Here is a 15880-nt window from a genome sequence, read left to right as displayed (position 1 = left end):
GGTAGTGAGCTAGTGCGCCTGGGGCTCCTTTAATGTGCAGTAACTCACAAGTGTAGTCAAGCCCTGAGCTAACCCAACTTTTCTACTTAGGTAAATTATTTATTAACAACAACCGTGGTACTTCAATGAAAGCTCTATAATGATGATTTTTATCATAGGAATGTTCTTGTAATAAGTATTTATACAAATTATCTTGATTCCATAAAAGACATCAGAAAAACACTTTCCTATTTCAGTAAATATATCTTGCAATTTAAATACTGCAGCTCCTCCCAGTTAACAATGAACTTGGCATCTGCAAAGCTAGCTGTTCTTATTACTTGGACAGCACAATAATGTGTATACAACACTTTAAGGTCTCTGTCTCAAACTTCTTGCAACCTAATTTAAATGGACAACATACTAAAGTAAAACAAAAATGTGTGTACAGCATGGGGAAATTTGGGGGCGGGAGACAAAATAAGGAGAGAGGAGAAGGTAAATGGAGGGAAAATGTTTGGGAATCACTTATTTATCATTAATATGTATTTATAGTGGGGATTTTGAGGTTTTGTTTGCATATATTCTGGGTTGCACTCATTAGAATTTTTAGCTTTCAGTCCCCGGGGTTCAGCAACTTGCATTTCAAGCAGGGGCTGTGATTTGGTGGGAAGGTTTAGCTGCCCTAGAAACATAGCCATTCAAGACCCTAGCAATGCACTCAGGGGGCCTGGCCCATCCCACCACTTGCACTGCAGCAGCTACACTCTATTTTTAGCATGTTAGCTTTCCTCAAGCTAGCACAAATGTGTCTTCTTGACCTGAGGCTCACACTCCCAGCTTGAAGAGTAGATGTGCTTGATCATCCCACTAACTGGTGGGGATTTTTAAATGTGAGCTTTATTTATGTTGTTGCAGGGTTATTTGATGCAGAGGCAATAGCTGTGTCTTTGTTTATTAGCACATTTTTAAAAGGTTGTCAAAGGCTTCCAGAGCTCTTATATTGTAGAGTAGTAAAAACGTAAATAAATGAATAATGGTATGATTTTTAATATCACCTTAGGTAGGTAGGCACCCAACTCCCATCAAGATTTAGCTCCCTTAGGCACTTTTGAAAGGCTCACTCAAAATAATAAATCAATAAATATCTAGACAGTGATATTTTGATGTATATAAGCTAATGTGTTCAAAAGCATCAAAGCCTTGTTTGTTGTATCCCTTTTCCAAAGCCTTTTTGAAATATTCATGCCAAAAAGGTTGGCTTTTTCTTTCTTCACAAAGAAGGGAAAGCCCAAATTCACCAATTTTAACTTTCCATGTGAAATTTTGCGCAAGAATTCCACTCTCTCATGTGTCTTTCAAAGTACAGCATGGTGGTACTTCCCGTGCCATCACATTTTGATGAATTGAGGGATAAAGGAAGGTTTGTTTTTATCTGCTTGTGAAGAACTGCTGCAGTTTGCTACACTGTCTGGGTGGCTGAAGCATTACTTTCTTCAACAGTAAAAATCTTCTCCCTTCGGCTGGCACAAAACACGCCACGTTCCAAAATAAATGTATAGAATGAGCTTAAACATATTTAGTGTAATAGTTACAATTTACCATCAATAACTTGACAAATATGTGCATGCTATTGCGCCATATGAACTTCTGTTATAAACACACCCATATTATCCAGTTTACAGGGGGAGGGATAGCTCAGTGGTTTGAGCATTGGCCTGCTAAACTCAGGGTTGTAAATTCAATCCTGGAGGGCGCCACGTAAGAATCTGTGGCAAAATCAGTACTTCGTCCTGCTAATGAAGGCAGGGGGCTGAACTTGATAATCTTTCAAGGTCCCTTCCAGTTCTATAAGATAGGTACCTGAACAGCTCAGGTATCATCTGCATATACCTAGGTAAATTATTTCCATTGTACTAAAGTAAACATGAGAGAGAGCATGTGTCTTTCCAAATACTCCATGATCTAGACAAATTTATTCTATCAAATCTACAAATTCTCCCATGACACTTTGGTTTATGTTTCTCTGTAAGTGAAAAGGTAAAGCATGAGGAAGGCAGTTGCAAAGGTAACTATTATCTGCCCTATTCTCCCAGGTTTCCTTATCTCATTAATAAATCTTTCATATGTAAGTAGCTGGGGCTCCCCTATACTTATTACCATTATGGTATCTTCATGAAGCCTGGCCAGCTATGTGGTAGGAAAAAATATCTCTTGAAATTTTGGAATATCTCCTGAAATAGATGATACAGAAAACTAATTATATATACTGTAGTGCTGTAAGCTTTTTTTTTTTTCACATGCATGTAATGAGAAATTGTTGTAATATATTCTTTCAGGAATAAGACCACTAATAGATGTCAAACAATGCTAAAACCTTGTCTTTTGTTTGTTTGTGTGTTTACTTCACTACAACTGCTTATTATTATAATGTGGAGTTAGTAATCAACAGTTAATGGCTTCTTGTCTATTGTCTACCAAGTACAACTTGAAATTCTCCCTTGCTGTTTGAAGTTAATGTGTTTTTCATATAAACAAATAGTTTATTTTTTAGATTATTTTTGATATTCTCTCCATAAACTGGAAAAAGTATTAAGAAAACTGAATGGTTAAGCCTGCTGATTGCTTCACTGTATTAAAACTAGCTTGTTGGCATTAATCAGAAAGCACTATATGATCCATTAGCTGTGAAAGGCTTTAAATAATTGATTTGCAGCACGGGGGATTAACACGGAATCTCATTAACTAAGAAAGTTTGCTATAGTTTTCATTTAAGTAGAACTTATGCTTTGGAATTTGCTTGATAGGGGAAAAAACCTCAAGCTGTCTCAACAGAAACTCATTACTGGAGGTATTACAGAACCGCCATAATATTATAAATCCATAATATTTTTTTTAAATTGAACATGAGTCGGACATGATAACAAGCCAGTGCTATATCCTAGCCCTATTTCATCCCAAATAAATAAATAAATAAATAAATAAAGAGAGATTTGACTGATATTTGCAATATTTTTTCTATAAATTATCCAAGTTTTATCCATGTCTTATTGCAGATATATGCTGTGTTTCTTAATAATCTTTTAAAATGAGTGGTAAGGTCTTTTTATATTTGACCACGAACAAATTGGATAGAAAAACTGAATACCTGTGGTCCTACTCCTTTTAATTTGATTGCTGAGGGTTACAATCCATTTAACCTCTCCTGGGATACTCAGTATGTTTTGCTCACCTTGGGAAATGTTGCTGTCCCTTCTGACACCAGTCTCACCTTTCTGCCAAGCAGTAGCAGGTTTCCAGGGCCTTTCAAGGTGGCTTCCCAGTGGAAAACAGTGTGAGAGTCTTGATATAATCTAATGTGTAAACTTTACATATTTACATATATACACCAGTTTTGGAACAGAGCTAGTGAAACAACATATAGAGCAGTCATTCCTCCTTACAATAATTTTCTCAGTTGCCACCAATGCCTAGTTCCTGGAAAGCAACTCTGCATCAAGAATTGACTCAAATCAAAAACCAAATCAGAGAGCAAATTGTCCTGCTGTCCACACAAGCTCTGCTCCAGGAAACACTGCTTCTATATAAAACCTTGCATAACAAAAGCAACAACACAGCATGTCTCCCCAAAACTAAAAGTTTGCTTGGAGATTAAGGAAAAACATGGACTACTATGTGTAACAGCACTACCTAGTGATGATTGCCATTAGGGTGACCAGACAGCAAGTGTGAAAAATTGGGACAGGGGATGGGGGGAGTAATAGGAGACAAAGCCCTAAATATCAGGACTGTCCTTATAAAATGGGGTCATCTGGTCACCCTAATTGCCATGACAGTTCTATTATGCATGTCACAAAACCACTCTAATACAAAGAGGGAGAGGGCAAACTATATAAAGGTCTTTATTTTCAAGAAGTATCTTTTTTTCCCCCATAACTTGGGAAATTATCAAATCATGTGTTCAATGTTATTAATATCTTCAATAGGAAGTTTATATGATAGGTCAGAAGAAAAACAAGGGGCTTTCCATGCACAAGCGGCAGAACAAGTTTGGGAACCACTGTCTTAGATATTGGTAGTTTGGAGCGGTGGTTGTTGTGGTTTGGATTTTTTTTTTAAATTTCTTAATATGACATCTTGTTATTTTTCTAGAACATACCTCTGGACCTTAACCTGTCTCTTCTTTCCATCAGCTTTCATTTCTGTCCTACCCCTCACACCAGTTTCAGATATTTTTGAATTGCTGACATCCCTAGCCAATGTCTTAATCTGACCCAGTGTTCCTCAGTGTGTGTTGGCTTTTTCCAGCTCCCTGCTTAAATAATCCCCCCAAACTTTGCCTGCTTGGTGTGAGACTCTGTCCCCCTCTAGTGGTGGTTAGGCCAGCTAAAGATTCATGATCCTGCTACTACTTTGGCTAACAGACATGTCTTTTAGCTCATGCAGTTGAGGCGCATGCATTAAGATGAAGAAGTCCCAGGTTTGTTGACCCCTGATTTTATGACCTATGACCCTGTATCATGTCTTGTAGGTAATTTTATGCTTGCTAGAGGTAAAATGAGGTTATCAGCCTATACAACTGAAACGGGTGTATTGATTATTAGCTTGGAAAATGCACAAGGGCAAGTAGATGATGGGTTATTAAACTTGCTACAGTTAAGATCCTATTATATTAGACTGTGTGAGAATAGTTAAGCCTAAAGAGATAAGCATAGGTCAGATATTTTGAACTCTCATTTTGAGAGACAAACGAGTTACCACAAATGGGTATGGTACACTCCAGGATTACCATATGTATTTAGTATATTTTGTGGATAGTTAGATTTAACTGGTCTGGGCCTAATCCAAAGCCCACTGAAGTTAAAGGAAAAAATACCATTGTCTTCAATGAACCACATCATCACAAAGCATTACAACAGCATTAAAAGTCTGTGCAGTAGCATCTAAGTTTTGTCAGTTTCATTGGACTATAATAAAAATACACAATATGTACATCCTCAGTTAGGTTCAATTTATGCTTTGTTACAAATCATTCTTTTGAGTTTATTACCGTTGACATTATAACATGGTTTGTATGCTCCATTGCTGTGGAAAGACAAGGTGGCTGAGGTAATATCTTTTTATTGGACCAACTTCCGTTGGTGAGAGAGCCAAGCTTTCATGCTTAAACAGAGCTCTACTTTGGGTCTAAGAAATGGACTCAGAGGGTATATCTATGCTTCAATTAGACACATGTGGCTGCCCATGCCAACTGACACAGGCTCATGGGGCTTGGGCTAACCATCTGTTTAATTGCAGTGTTGATGTTCAGGCTGGAGCTGCAGCCCAATCTCAGAAACCCTCCCACCTTGCAAGGTCCTAGAGCCAGAGCTTCAGCCCAAACATCTACCACATAGTTAAACAGCCCCTTAGCCTGAGACCCATGAGCCTGAGTCAGGTGGCGTGGGCCAGCTGCATGTTTTTAATTGCAGTGTTGACATACCCAGAGTAAATACAGGGTGGAACAGATTGTTTAGCATAGTTAACACATTTCAAGGGACCACTGAAGGTGAAGTGGCCTATTAACATCTATCCAGTCATTGGGCAAATGGAGGTAGTGGATTATAGATTGTTGCAATAAACCATAAATCCAGTGTCTAGCAAAATTATGAATTTAAGCTCCCAGGCTTGTCTTTTGATGGTGTTGTGCAGGTTTCCTTTAAGGATGAGGACTGAGCAGTCAACTACAGAGTGATCACTTTGTAAAAGCATTCATCCAGAGGTGATATGTTTTTGTCTTTTATCTTTTTTTTTGGTGTGAGTTCATTCAAGAATATAGTGATTGTCTTGTTTCACCCACATCATTGTTATTGGGGCATTTAGTGCACTGGATGAGGTACACCAAATGTTGTAATGAGCATGTAGAGCAGTGGTCTCCAAACTTTTTTGATCATGTACCCCTATCAGTAAAAAAATTTTGAGCACGCATCCCCAATATATGTATAAATTATATACATATACTACTATACTAATATAGTATGTACATTATAAAACATACAAAAATAGAAATTAAAAAAGGATGAGATAAAGATGAAATAAACAATATTTTTAAAATATTTTTATTGTATTTTATTTATTAATGGTATAAAAAACCTTTTTGCTCTCACAAAAAAAATATTTTTAGTAAGAGCAATGTGATTGAATATGCTTCATTATTTCTGAAAATCTTAGTTTAACACTTTGTGATACAGCGAGTCAAAGGTCTGGATTAGTGTTAGGGTGCGGGAGGGGGCTCAGGGTGGGTTGCAGGGTCTGGAAGGGAGTTAGGGTGCGGGAGGGCGCTCAGGGTAGGGGTGCGGGAGGAGGCTCAGGGCTAGGGCAGGCACTTACCTGGGGCAGCTCCTGTTTGGTGCAGGGGATGTGCAGGTGGCTCTGCGCAGCGCGCACCACCCCCATGGCTAAGGGGGCTAAGGGGCCCTGGCCTGCAACTCTAAAGCCCATTTCGGAATGCGGCCCTGCAAGCACGGGCCAGAGGACTCAGGTGGAGCAGGGGAAGCCACACAGCCAGCGGCCAGAGAGAAGTGGCCACTTCTCTCCAGCCGGCTTTGAAGGGTAAAGCGAGACTTCTTTCCAGCCGCTGGCTGCATGGCTGTCCCTGCTGCTCCACGGGCTGGAGGACTCAGGGCCGCATTCCAAAAGGGGCTTTAGAGCTGCAGCCCCTAAATCCCCTGCATTTCAGGTCGCCCTGCCTGCGGAGGGGGGGCAGCTTCCCCACTTGCTTGTTCCCTCCCTCTTCCGGACGCCCTTTTTTTTCCCCCCTCCAGCGGCGCTCCTCCTCCGCACCCCCCATTGGATCGTCTTGCGCACCCCACTTTGGAGACCACTGATGTAGAGGACTCACGGATCTTGAAAGGTGTGTTGTGGGGGGCGTTGATCATCATAGCAATGGAGATATGTTTACAGAGTTTGCATCTGTTGCTCTGGGAAGGGTCTGGTGCCATTCTGAGTTGGCGTATCCTGGTCTGTGTGGAGCTTGCTTCTGATGATGAATTTGGAGACCACATCCTGAACGAAATCTATCCTGAATCCCCTCTTCTGGCCTTCAGACAAAACCCCTGTCATAGGTTTCACCCCCACTCTGAACCTTAGAGTATAGATGTGGGGACCTGCATGAGAAGCCCTAAGCTTAATTACCAGCTCAGATCAATATGCTGCCACCATCCAAATATTTGAGTCATTTGGGAAACTCTGTCTTCTCCTCCAAAACCTTCCCCTGTTCTCTTCACTAGATTAAACATGACCAGTTTTTTCAACTTTGCCTAGCAGGCCATGTTTTCTAAACCACTTATAATTTGTTTTGATCTCCTCTAGACTTCCTCAAATTTGTCTGCATCTTAAAGCATGGTGCCTAAAACTGGACACAGCACTGCAGCTGTGGCCTCATTATAGCCAGTAAGAGCCAAACAATTACACCTATGTCTTATGTACAACACTCCTGTTAATACACTCTAGAAAGATATTTATGGCTTTTTTTTTTGCCACAGCATCACATTGTTTGATCCACTATAAACTTAAGATCATTTTTTGCAGCAACACCACTTAGTGATTTCTCCTCAAGACCTGACCAATGATACTGGCAGTGATATCCATTACACTCATGTAGATCAGGAGTAAATTCACTGAAATCAGCAAAATTACAATAGTATAGGTCTGTTGTAAGCAGGAGCAAAGTTTCAGCACTATCAAGTTTTGGAGGCTAACACTTATAATGCTAAATGTCCAGGGTTCAAACCCTAAAATTCACCTCAGGAGGACAGATTAAATGTGCACCACATCACAATAAATATTCAGAAGGAGTAATAAAAGATGTGATGAAGAGAAATTTAAGGGAAAATAAGAGGGGGAATTATATGCATAATGAAAACATTGTTAAATCTAATTATGAATCTAATAATATAAAAGTTTTAAATGTTCTAGTTTGCGCTTAAAAGTAGGAACATAAATTGTTTCAAGCTGAGAATTTTTTTTCCTTTTCACTTAACTTTTTCCAGAATTAAATAATGCCCTTTTAAACAAGGAGTTTATTCATTTCTGTTATGGCCTTAATGATAGTTAATCATGGTAATGGAAGTTGCTGATGTAAGAGCTCAGGATGAGTATATCTTTGGTTGTGTGTGTGTATTTAAAGTGCAAGATATATTTCTTCATGTTTCTCAACTGTTCTGCTGTGTCTTTTACCCAGTAAATATACTGTTAAGTACACAGCAAAATTGTTTCATATCAACCAGAGTGCTGAGGACCAGAGTTTTAGTTAGGCAAAGCTATTCAAGTTTCAGCATTTGTGTCCAACAAGTTTCTCTTATATGCTTCTTATAGTAATAACTAGCCAAATTTGACATGTTACTTAACTGGTTCACCAGTAAATTCCAGATGGTGATACAAAGAAAAAACATTTTTCTACAGTTCCCTAAATGTACGCCAAATGGCTGAGACAAGATGAACGCCAACTCTTTTTGGCCCTCTTCTCTTCTTCTGAATTCCTAGATATCACTATGAAGATTAAAGCCCATCTGCTTTCAGACTGGCCCTTAGACACTGTAAAGGGCAGAATTTTTGGATGACAACTTCTGTACAAGAAAAACAGGTGCATATTTTATAAAAACTACATCTGTGAACATTTGGAAAATGTTTTGGAAACCTACCTTTTTTTCCTGTACTTACATAAAGAATACTTCATCATATCTCTATAACTTGTTTATTTCTAACCCAAATGTTCTGATATAATTAACTGCATATGAAGTCCATGACTGACTTGAATAAAAAATAAATTAAAATAACATAAAGGACTGATTCTTGAATACTTCACAAACAGTAAACAGGGCTACATTCAACCACTTTCTTATTTCAAATCATTTTGACACCCCCCAAAAGGGGGGGGGGGAAATCTGTTAACTTCAAATGATAGAGAACTTTTAAATATATTTTTGAATAGTTCAAAAAGCCATTTTTTATTAAAAAAAAGTAAAGATTTTTTTTCCAATTAGCCCTAGCAGGAACATCTATAATCATAGAACTGGAAGGGAGCTCAAGAGGTCATTTAATCCGGTCCCCTACGCTCATGGCAGGACTAAGTATTATCTAGACCATCTCTGACAGGTGTTTATCTAATCTGCTCTTAAAAATCTCCAATGATGGAGATTCCACAACCTCCCTAGGCAATTTATTTCAGTGCTTAACCACCCTGACAGTTAGGAAGTTTTTCCTAATGTCCAACCTAAGACTCCTTTGCGGCAATATAAACCCATTCCTTCTTGTCTTATCCTAAGAGATTAGGAAGAACAATTCTTCTCCTTCCTCTTTGTAACAACCTTTTATGTGTTTGAAAAATGTTATCATGTCGCCTCTCAATTTTCTCTTTTCCAGACTAAACAACCCCAATTTTTTCAATCTTTCCTCATAGATCATGCTTTCTAGACCTTTAATCATTTGTGTTGCTCTTCTCTGGACTGTCTCCAGTTCGTCCACATCTTCTCTGAAATATGGCACCTAGAACTGGACACAATACTCCAGCTGAGGCCTAAGCAGTGCAGAGTAGAGCGGAAGAATTACTTCTCATGTCTTGCTTATAACATTCCTGTTAATAGATCGCAGAATGATGTTCACTTTTCCCTGAGTTTGCTAAAGTCTGCCTTCTTAAAACCCATTGTCTTTATTTTGCTGTTCTCCTGCCTACCATTCCTTAGAATCATGAACTCTATCATTTCATGATCACTTTCACCCAAACTGCCTTCCACTTTCAAATTCTCAACCAGTTCCTCCCTGTTTGTCAAAATCAAATCTAGAACAGCCTCTTCCCTGGTGGCTTTCTTCACCTTCTGAAATAAAAAAAAAGTCTCCAATATATTCCAAATGCTTGTTGGATTATCTGTGCCCTGCTGTATCATATTCCTAACATATGTCTGACTAGTCGAAGTGCCCCATCACCAAGTCCTGTGCTTTGGATGATTTTGTTAGTTGTTTAAAAAAAGCCTCATCCACCTCTTCTTCCTGGTTAGGTGGTCTGTAGTAGATCCTTACCATAACATCATCCTGTTTTTTTAAACCTCTTTAATCCTGACCCAGAGACTTTCAGGAAGTCTGTCCCCTATTTGCATCTCAATCTCAGTCCAGATGTATACATTTTTAATCTATAAGGCAACACCTCTTTCCTTTTTTCCCTGCCTGTCCTTCCTGAGCAAGCTGTATCCTTTTATACCAATATTCTAGTCATGCATATTATCCCACCAAGTCTCCGTGATGCAATTATGTCATAGTTGTGCTTATTTACTAGCATTTTGAGTTCTTCCTGCTTATTCCCCATACTTTTCATGTTAGTATAAAGACATCTAAGATACTGATTTGATTCCCCCTCCCCCAGTTCTGTCTTGTCTATCCTTTATCCCTGCTATAACAGCCCATGGTCCCCCCCAAATTCTGACACTTCTTCCATGTCTCCATGTTTTTGACTTGCCTGTGGGATTTGGTCACCTTCCCCCTTCGAACCTAGTTTAAATACCTCCTCACTAGGTTAGCCAGTCTGTATAAAAATATAGTCTTCCCCTTCCTCGATAGGTGGACCCCATCTCTGCTTAGCAGTCCTTCTTCCTGGAACAACATCCGGTGGTCAAGGAAGCTGAAGCCCTCCTGGCAACACCATCTTTGTAGCTAGACACGATGTATCCGTCTCTGCCTGGGCCCCTACCCTTGGCCGGAAGGATCGAAGAGAACATCACCTGTGCTCCCAACTCCTTCACCCTGACTCCCAGAGCCCTGTATTCACTTCTGATCTGCTGAGGGTCATACCTTGCAGTATCATTAGTGACCACATGGATTAGTAGGATGAGGTAGTAGTAAGAGGGCCAGATGAGCCTCAACAATCCCTCTGTAACATCCCTGGGCCCCTGATAGTCAGAATACCTCCTGGGATGCCATGTCAGAGTGATAGATGGGTGCCTCCATCCCCCTCAGAAGAGAGATACCAACTACCTCTACTTTATGTTTCCTCCTGGGAGTGGTGGCTGAGATCCTCCTAGCCTTGGGGGTACATGGCATCTCCTCCTCCACCTTTGGGGGTGATTTCACATTGCTCGTTGCCAGGGTAGCATATTGATTTTTCATCATAATGGTGGTTGGGTTGGGAGTAGGGGTGGAGCACTGCCTGCTGCCAGAAGTAACCATCAGCCAGTGTCTTCCCTGTGACAGAACCCTATCCTCCTCCCCCTGCGGTATGACAGCAATCCTCTCGAGCTGGATATCTTCCTCAGCCTTGGATGTTTGCATATGAATACTGTCAATGAATTCCTCCTCAGCCTATTCACATCCTCCTGTAGCTCTCCCACCTGCTTCCTGAGAGATTCCACTAGCAGGCACCTTTCACACTGGATGGTCGTCCCCCCCCAGCTTTCTGTGAGTGGGAAATGCAGGCCACAGTCTCTGAAAATCCATATTAGGATCTGGGTAGAGGCATCCATGGTTAGGTTGGCTGTCTGGATGCAGGCACAGGAGGAGACAGGAGCAGCATTGGCACTGGCCACGCGGTCCTTCCTAATCTTAGCAATTATATTATGTCTCCCTCTTACAAACTCCCTCTCAAACTCCCCTGTTTGCGGTACCCTATTTGCTAACTCATGCATGTTAAAGTTACAAATTTAAATACAAAAAAGATCAGGAAATTTACCATTATTCAAAGGTGCCAATGGATGTGAAATAATGTATATTTTATTGGTTATGGACAAATGTTTTATGTTGTCTGTTTGTTTTCATGATGTTCTAGAATGAGTCAGTCAAAGATTCAGGCTCTTGGTGGGAGACCCGCCCCTAAAATTATGGCATAATACTAAAACAATATAACAAGTGCACTAAAATAAAATAAAAATGGGTCATTCTGGACTCAAACACAGACCAGATTGGCTCACCCATAGGCAGTCTAGCAGATATGTTGCATCTTCTGATGTATCCATGCCTTCAGGCTTTTATATATGGATCTGGCCTTTATCCTGCTATTCTCATTTCAGCCATATACTTTATAGTATACACATGATCGCATACATAATCATCAGGTCTTATTGGGTTTTTGATCCAAACTGAGGGCTCGTCTGGGCTACATCTTTGGTTGGCCAGTTATCAAAAAACATTAGCATCACCTTGTGGTGCTTGTCTAACTCAACTGTTAACACTGTACAGCATGATAGTCAGAAATCAAGAGCTGAAAGACAAAACCGGAAATATCTTTGGCTGATAGCGCTGTGGATCACTTATATTTCTTCAGAGACCAGAGAAATTAAATAGCTGCAGCTCTTAGAAAATAATATTGTCATAAAAATGACTCCTACTGCAAATAATTACACATGCAAAGGAAACTTGAGTAGTGCAGTTTGGAAATCTAGTTCTAATGTCTTTATATCTATAGATATAAATCTGCTCTGCAGAACAATCCAGCCATTATAATTGAAAGGTAAACATTTTTTTTGGCTAAAACTAGATCAAAATGGGAGTTATTTCTACACAATGAATCAAGGTAGGATATCTACCCTCATTTTAGTGAGGCAGTCAATTTGCAAAACAAAGAGCATTGGCATTATTTTTCATTTAGGAATATGCTCAAGTCACTGGTTAACTGAACTGGATGAAAGATCCTGGTTGAACCATTCCTATTTACTTTTATATTTCCCAGCAGATACCAAAATCTCAGTGTCCAATACTTGTAAGTATTAACATTTTTAATATTTGCTTAAATATGATTTCATGTGTTGTACATATTCCAAGATATGTGCTATATATACAATTGAGTGAGGTTATTTTTATGCATTTGGTATATACATGGCAGGAGAACAGCTCATTATTGGTAGGGTATTGATTATTTATCACATGTTAAATAATTTATATCTAGTTTGTATAATCCCATTAGATACTGGTTTAAAATAGTACAAAAAAAAAGTAGTGAGGTTGGGCCTCTCAGTTATAATACAGTGTGCATTGGGATGCATGAGATAAAAGACAAAGTTCTGTTATTATTTGGAGTGTAATAGAGAAGTTTTTTTCTTGCATTCCACTGGAGCAAATTACTTTATCATATAGAAACTGTCAGGCTCCATTTAAAAAACAATGGAAACATATTGAATTGAACTATATTATAAAATATTTCAAGTTGAGTGATAGTGAAGACTTCTTCAGCAGAGTGAGGTCCACAATGGGTCTTTGGCTTGCTCAAAGGTTCTGGGGAAAAACTCACACACATTGGTGACTGCCTTAAAGATACAATCTTCTGTCTCCACAGCTACAAAGCTCACCTTTTCAAAGCTTTAGGAACCTATGGCTAGTTCCTCTCCTCCATTTCCCGATGTTTTTCCAGGCAGCTTCTGTAAATGAGGATAAGCTAACACCATGTGATTTGTCTGTTCTCCACAGGCCATAAATGGATAGTTGCTGGTCTTGGTGCACCATCCATCAGTTGCCTCTTCAAACAATTACAGTGTCACCAACTCTTATGAATTTATTGCAAGTCTCACAATACTTGATGTTTTAATTAGAGGCCCAGGTTCTAGAATCCTGTGTTTATGTGAAAATCTCAGCATTTATTTAAAAAAAAAAAAAAAAAGCTTCTAGCCTTCGTGGTTGCAGAGGAAAACTTGAAAACTTGACCCAAGTGCACTCTAAAAGCTCAAAAGGCAAATGAAAAGAACCCAACATTTATTATCCTTGGAGCCCGACTTATGATTTTTGAATGCTTGAGGTTGGCAACACTGTTTGAATTGTTAAGTCTAGATTGTGCCTTAATTACATCAACCTGAGTTGGAATAGGCTGCATAGAAGACACTGCAATGAAAGTCACAGGAGAAATGTTTGCTGATTCAGTCAGAATTCTTCCAGTGAGGGCAGTAGGTATCATAAACTGAAGGGGCACCCTTTAACTGGATTAAGTGTGCACTCCCTTTATTTCAGGCCAGTCCAGAGGGAGGATGGAACAATGATTTATGCTCACCCTACTCCTTCTTAGGGAGGCTAGGGTTGCATACAGTGCTAGCCTGAAGCAGTGACTTTGCTTTACTGTGTCTGGGACCTGCACTGAAGCTAAAGTGTGTGAATGGGGGAGTTGGGGGAAACACCGTGTATCCTCCTCCCTCCCTTGAATGGCTTTGATACAACTTTAAACTGCAATCATTCGTTTCAAGATACTTTATCATTCACATGCCTGTAAAACTGAATAAAACATAAGTATTTGTTCACTGTAACCTTTCAGGTGAACATCTGAAGTGTGATACTTTCAATTCTGAGCTTTTTTTGTAAACTAAGAAACTCGGGATGCACATAAGAATGTATTTTATTTTTAAAGACTTAGATAATTTCTTCAATTACTATTATTATTTTGAAGATAGGATCACTCAGGACCTGTACTTAAAAGATTGAACTGTAATCCTCTCAGCTCTGATAATTGTATGTACCTTTTTCTTGTGTCAACACTTTCCCCTCCAGTGTCTGTCTGAACACTTAAAATAATAAAAAATGGAAGAACAAAGCACTAGACAAGCTCTCAATCAACAAACCATGTAGAAGTGTGCATTGTCCTGTGCATACTTTGGTAGCTCCAATTACACCTAAAAATATATCTGTTCAAATTGCTGTTTCTACTGATGTCAATATTTCATTCCAAGCTACCTTCAGATGTGTTTAAATTGCAAACTGAACTTTAACCTCAAGATGTATTTATTTTCTCACATAGGAAGTCTAGTGCCTTTGAATTGATAGTCTTATATCACTTCTGTATCTCAGTACAATCTACTGTACAATAGGAAATTCAGATACTATATTAACCAATCAATAATGTGAGACTGCTTGACTCCTAAGGATAATGTCTTAATTAGAAGGAAGGATATTTTAATATATATTATTAACATTTATCTTCTGCAAAGTGCAACTGGTTATGTATAGCTTTATTGAAGTGTTGCTCCTTTTAAAATACTTTCATTTCATTTTTTGGTTACTAGAAGAGTATATTCTATAGTGAAAACTCTCATGATGTGAGTTGTGGAAATATGTGATGGAAAGAAAGTGAGAATGATTATGTTTGATCACTGTTCTACTTTTTTTAATTCTAGCATCTTTTGTTAAAAACTGTAATTAATTAGTTACATATAAAATTGCTATGAATAATTTGCATACATTTTTCATGTCTTAAACTGGCTACTAATGTATATATGTAATTCTGTACAACTGTGTACAGTAAATACAAAGGGCTTGCTCTTGTCATGACTGGGATAAGGGCAGTCAGAACCAGTGGTCAGAACAGGAGTAGGGAGTCAGGCTGAGTCAGGTACTTGGCAGTCAGAGTCTGAGACAGGCCAGAGGGTGAACTGAAAGTCAAGTGTCAGGAAGCAGGAGGCAGGCACCAGGTTAAAGATAGAAATTAAACAGCAAAATCAAGGTCAAACCATGGCCAGAAATCGAAATCTAAGGTCTATCACAAGCAGAGTCTGTGTTGTTGCTCGGACAGCTCTTCTTCATGGCTTCCTGGTTTAAGAATTGGTATCGGCCAATCAGGGGTCTGTGAGGTGCCACCACTATGGTCCTGCTGGGTGGTAATGCCTGTTGAGTCTAGCCTCACAGGGTCATTTCATGGGAGCTCACCCTAAGCCTTTCATGGCAATGTGGAGGCATCAGTGGCCCAGAAATCCCCAGATTGCAGCCCTAAAGCTTCTAAGAGCTCCTGTTCATCTAGAATTCAAAAGAGACTATGTTGTGTGACCCTTATTCATGCCAGTGAGCATTAGCATGAGTAGTCCCATTGACATCAATGAAACTACTCATGTGAGTAGGTGTTCACCAGTCAGTGTTGCATAAATAAGCATGAGTTTTGCCACCAACTTCAATGAGATGAGGACTGAAC

This window comes from Mauremys mutica, chromosome 5 (genome assembly GCF_020497125.1).
Source record: "Mauremys mutica isolate MM-2020 ecotype Southern chromosome 5, ASM2049712v1, whole genome shotgun sequence".
Classification (NCBI taxonomy): Eukaryota; Metazoa; Chordata; order Testudines; family Geoemydidae; genus Mauremys; species Mauremys mutica.
The sequence above is the reverse complement of the archived record's forward strand: the minus strand, read 5'-3'. Positions refer to the sequence as shown.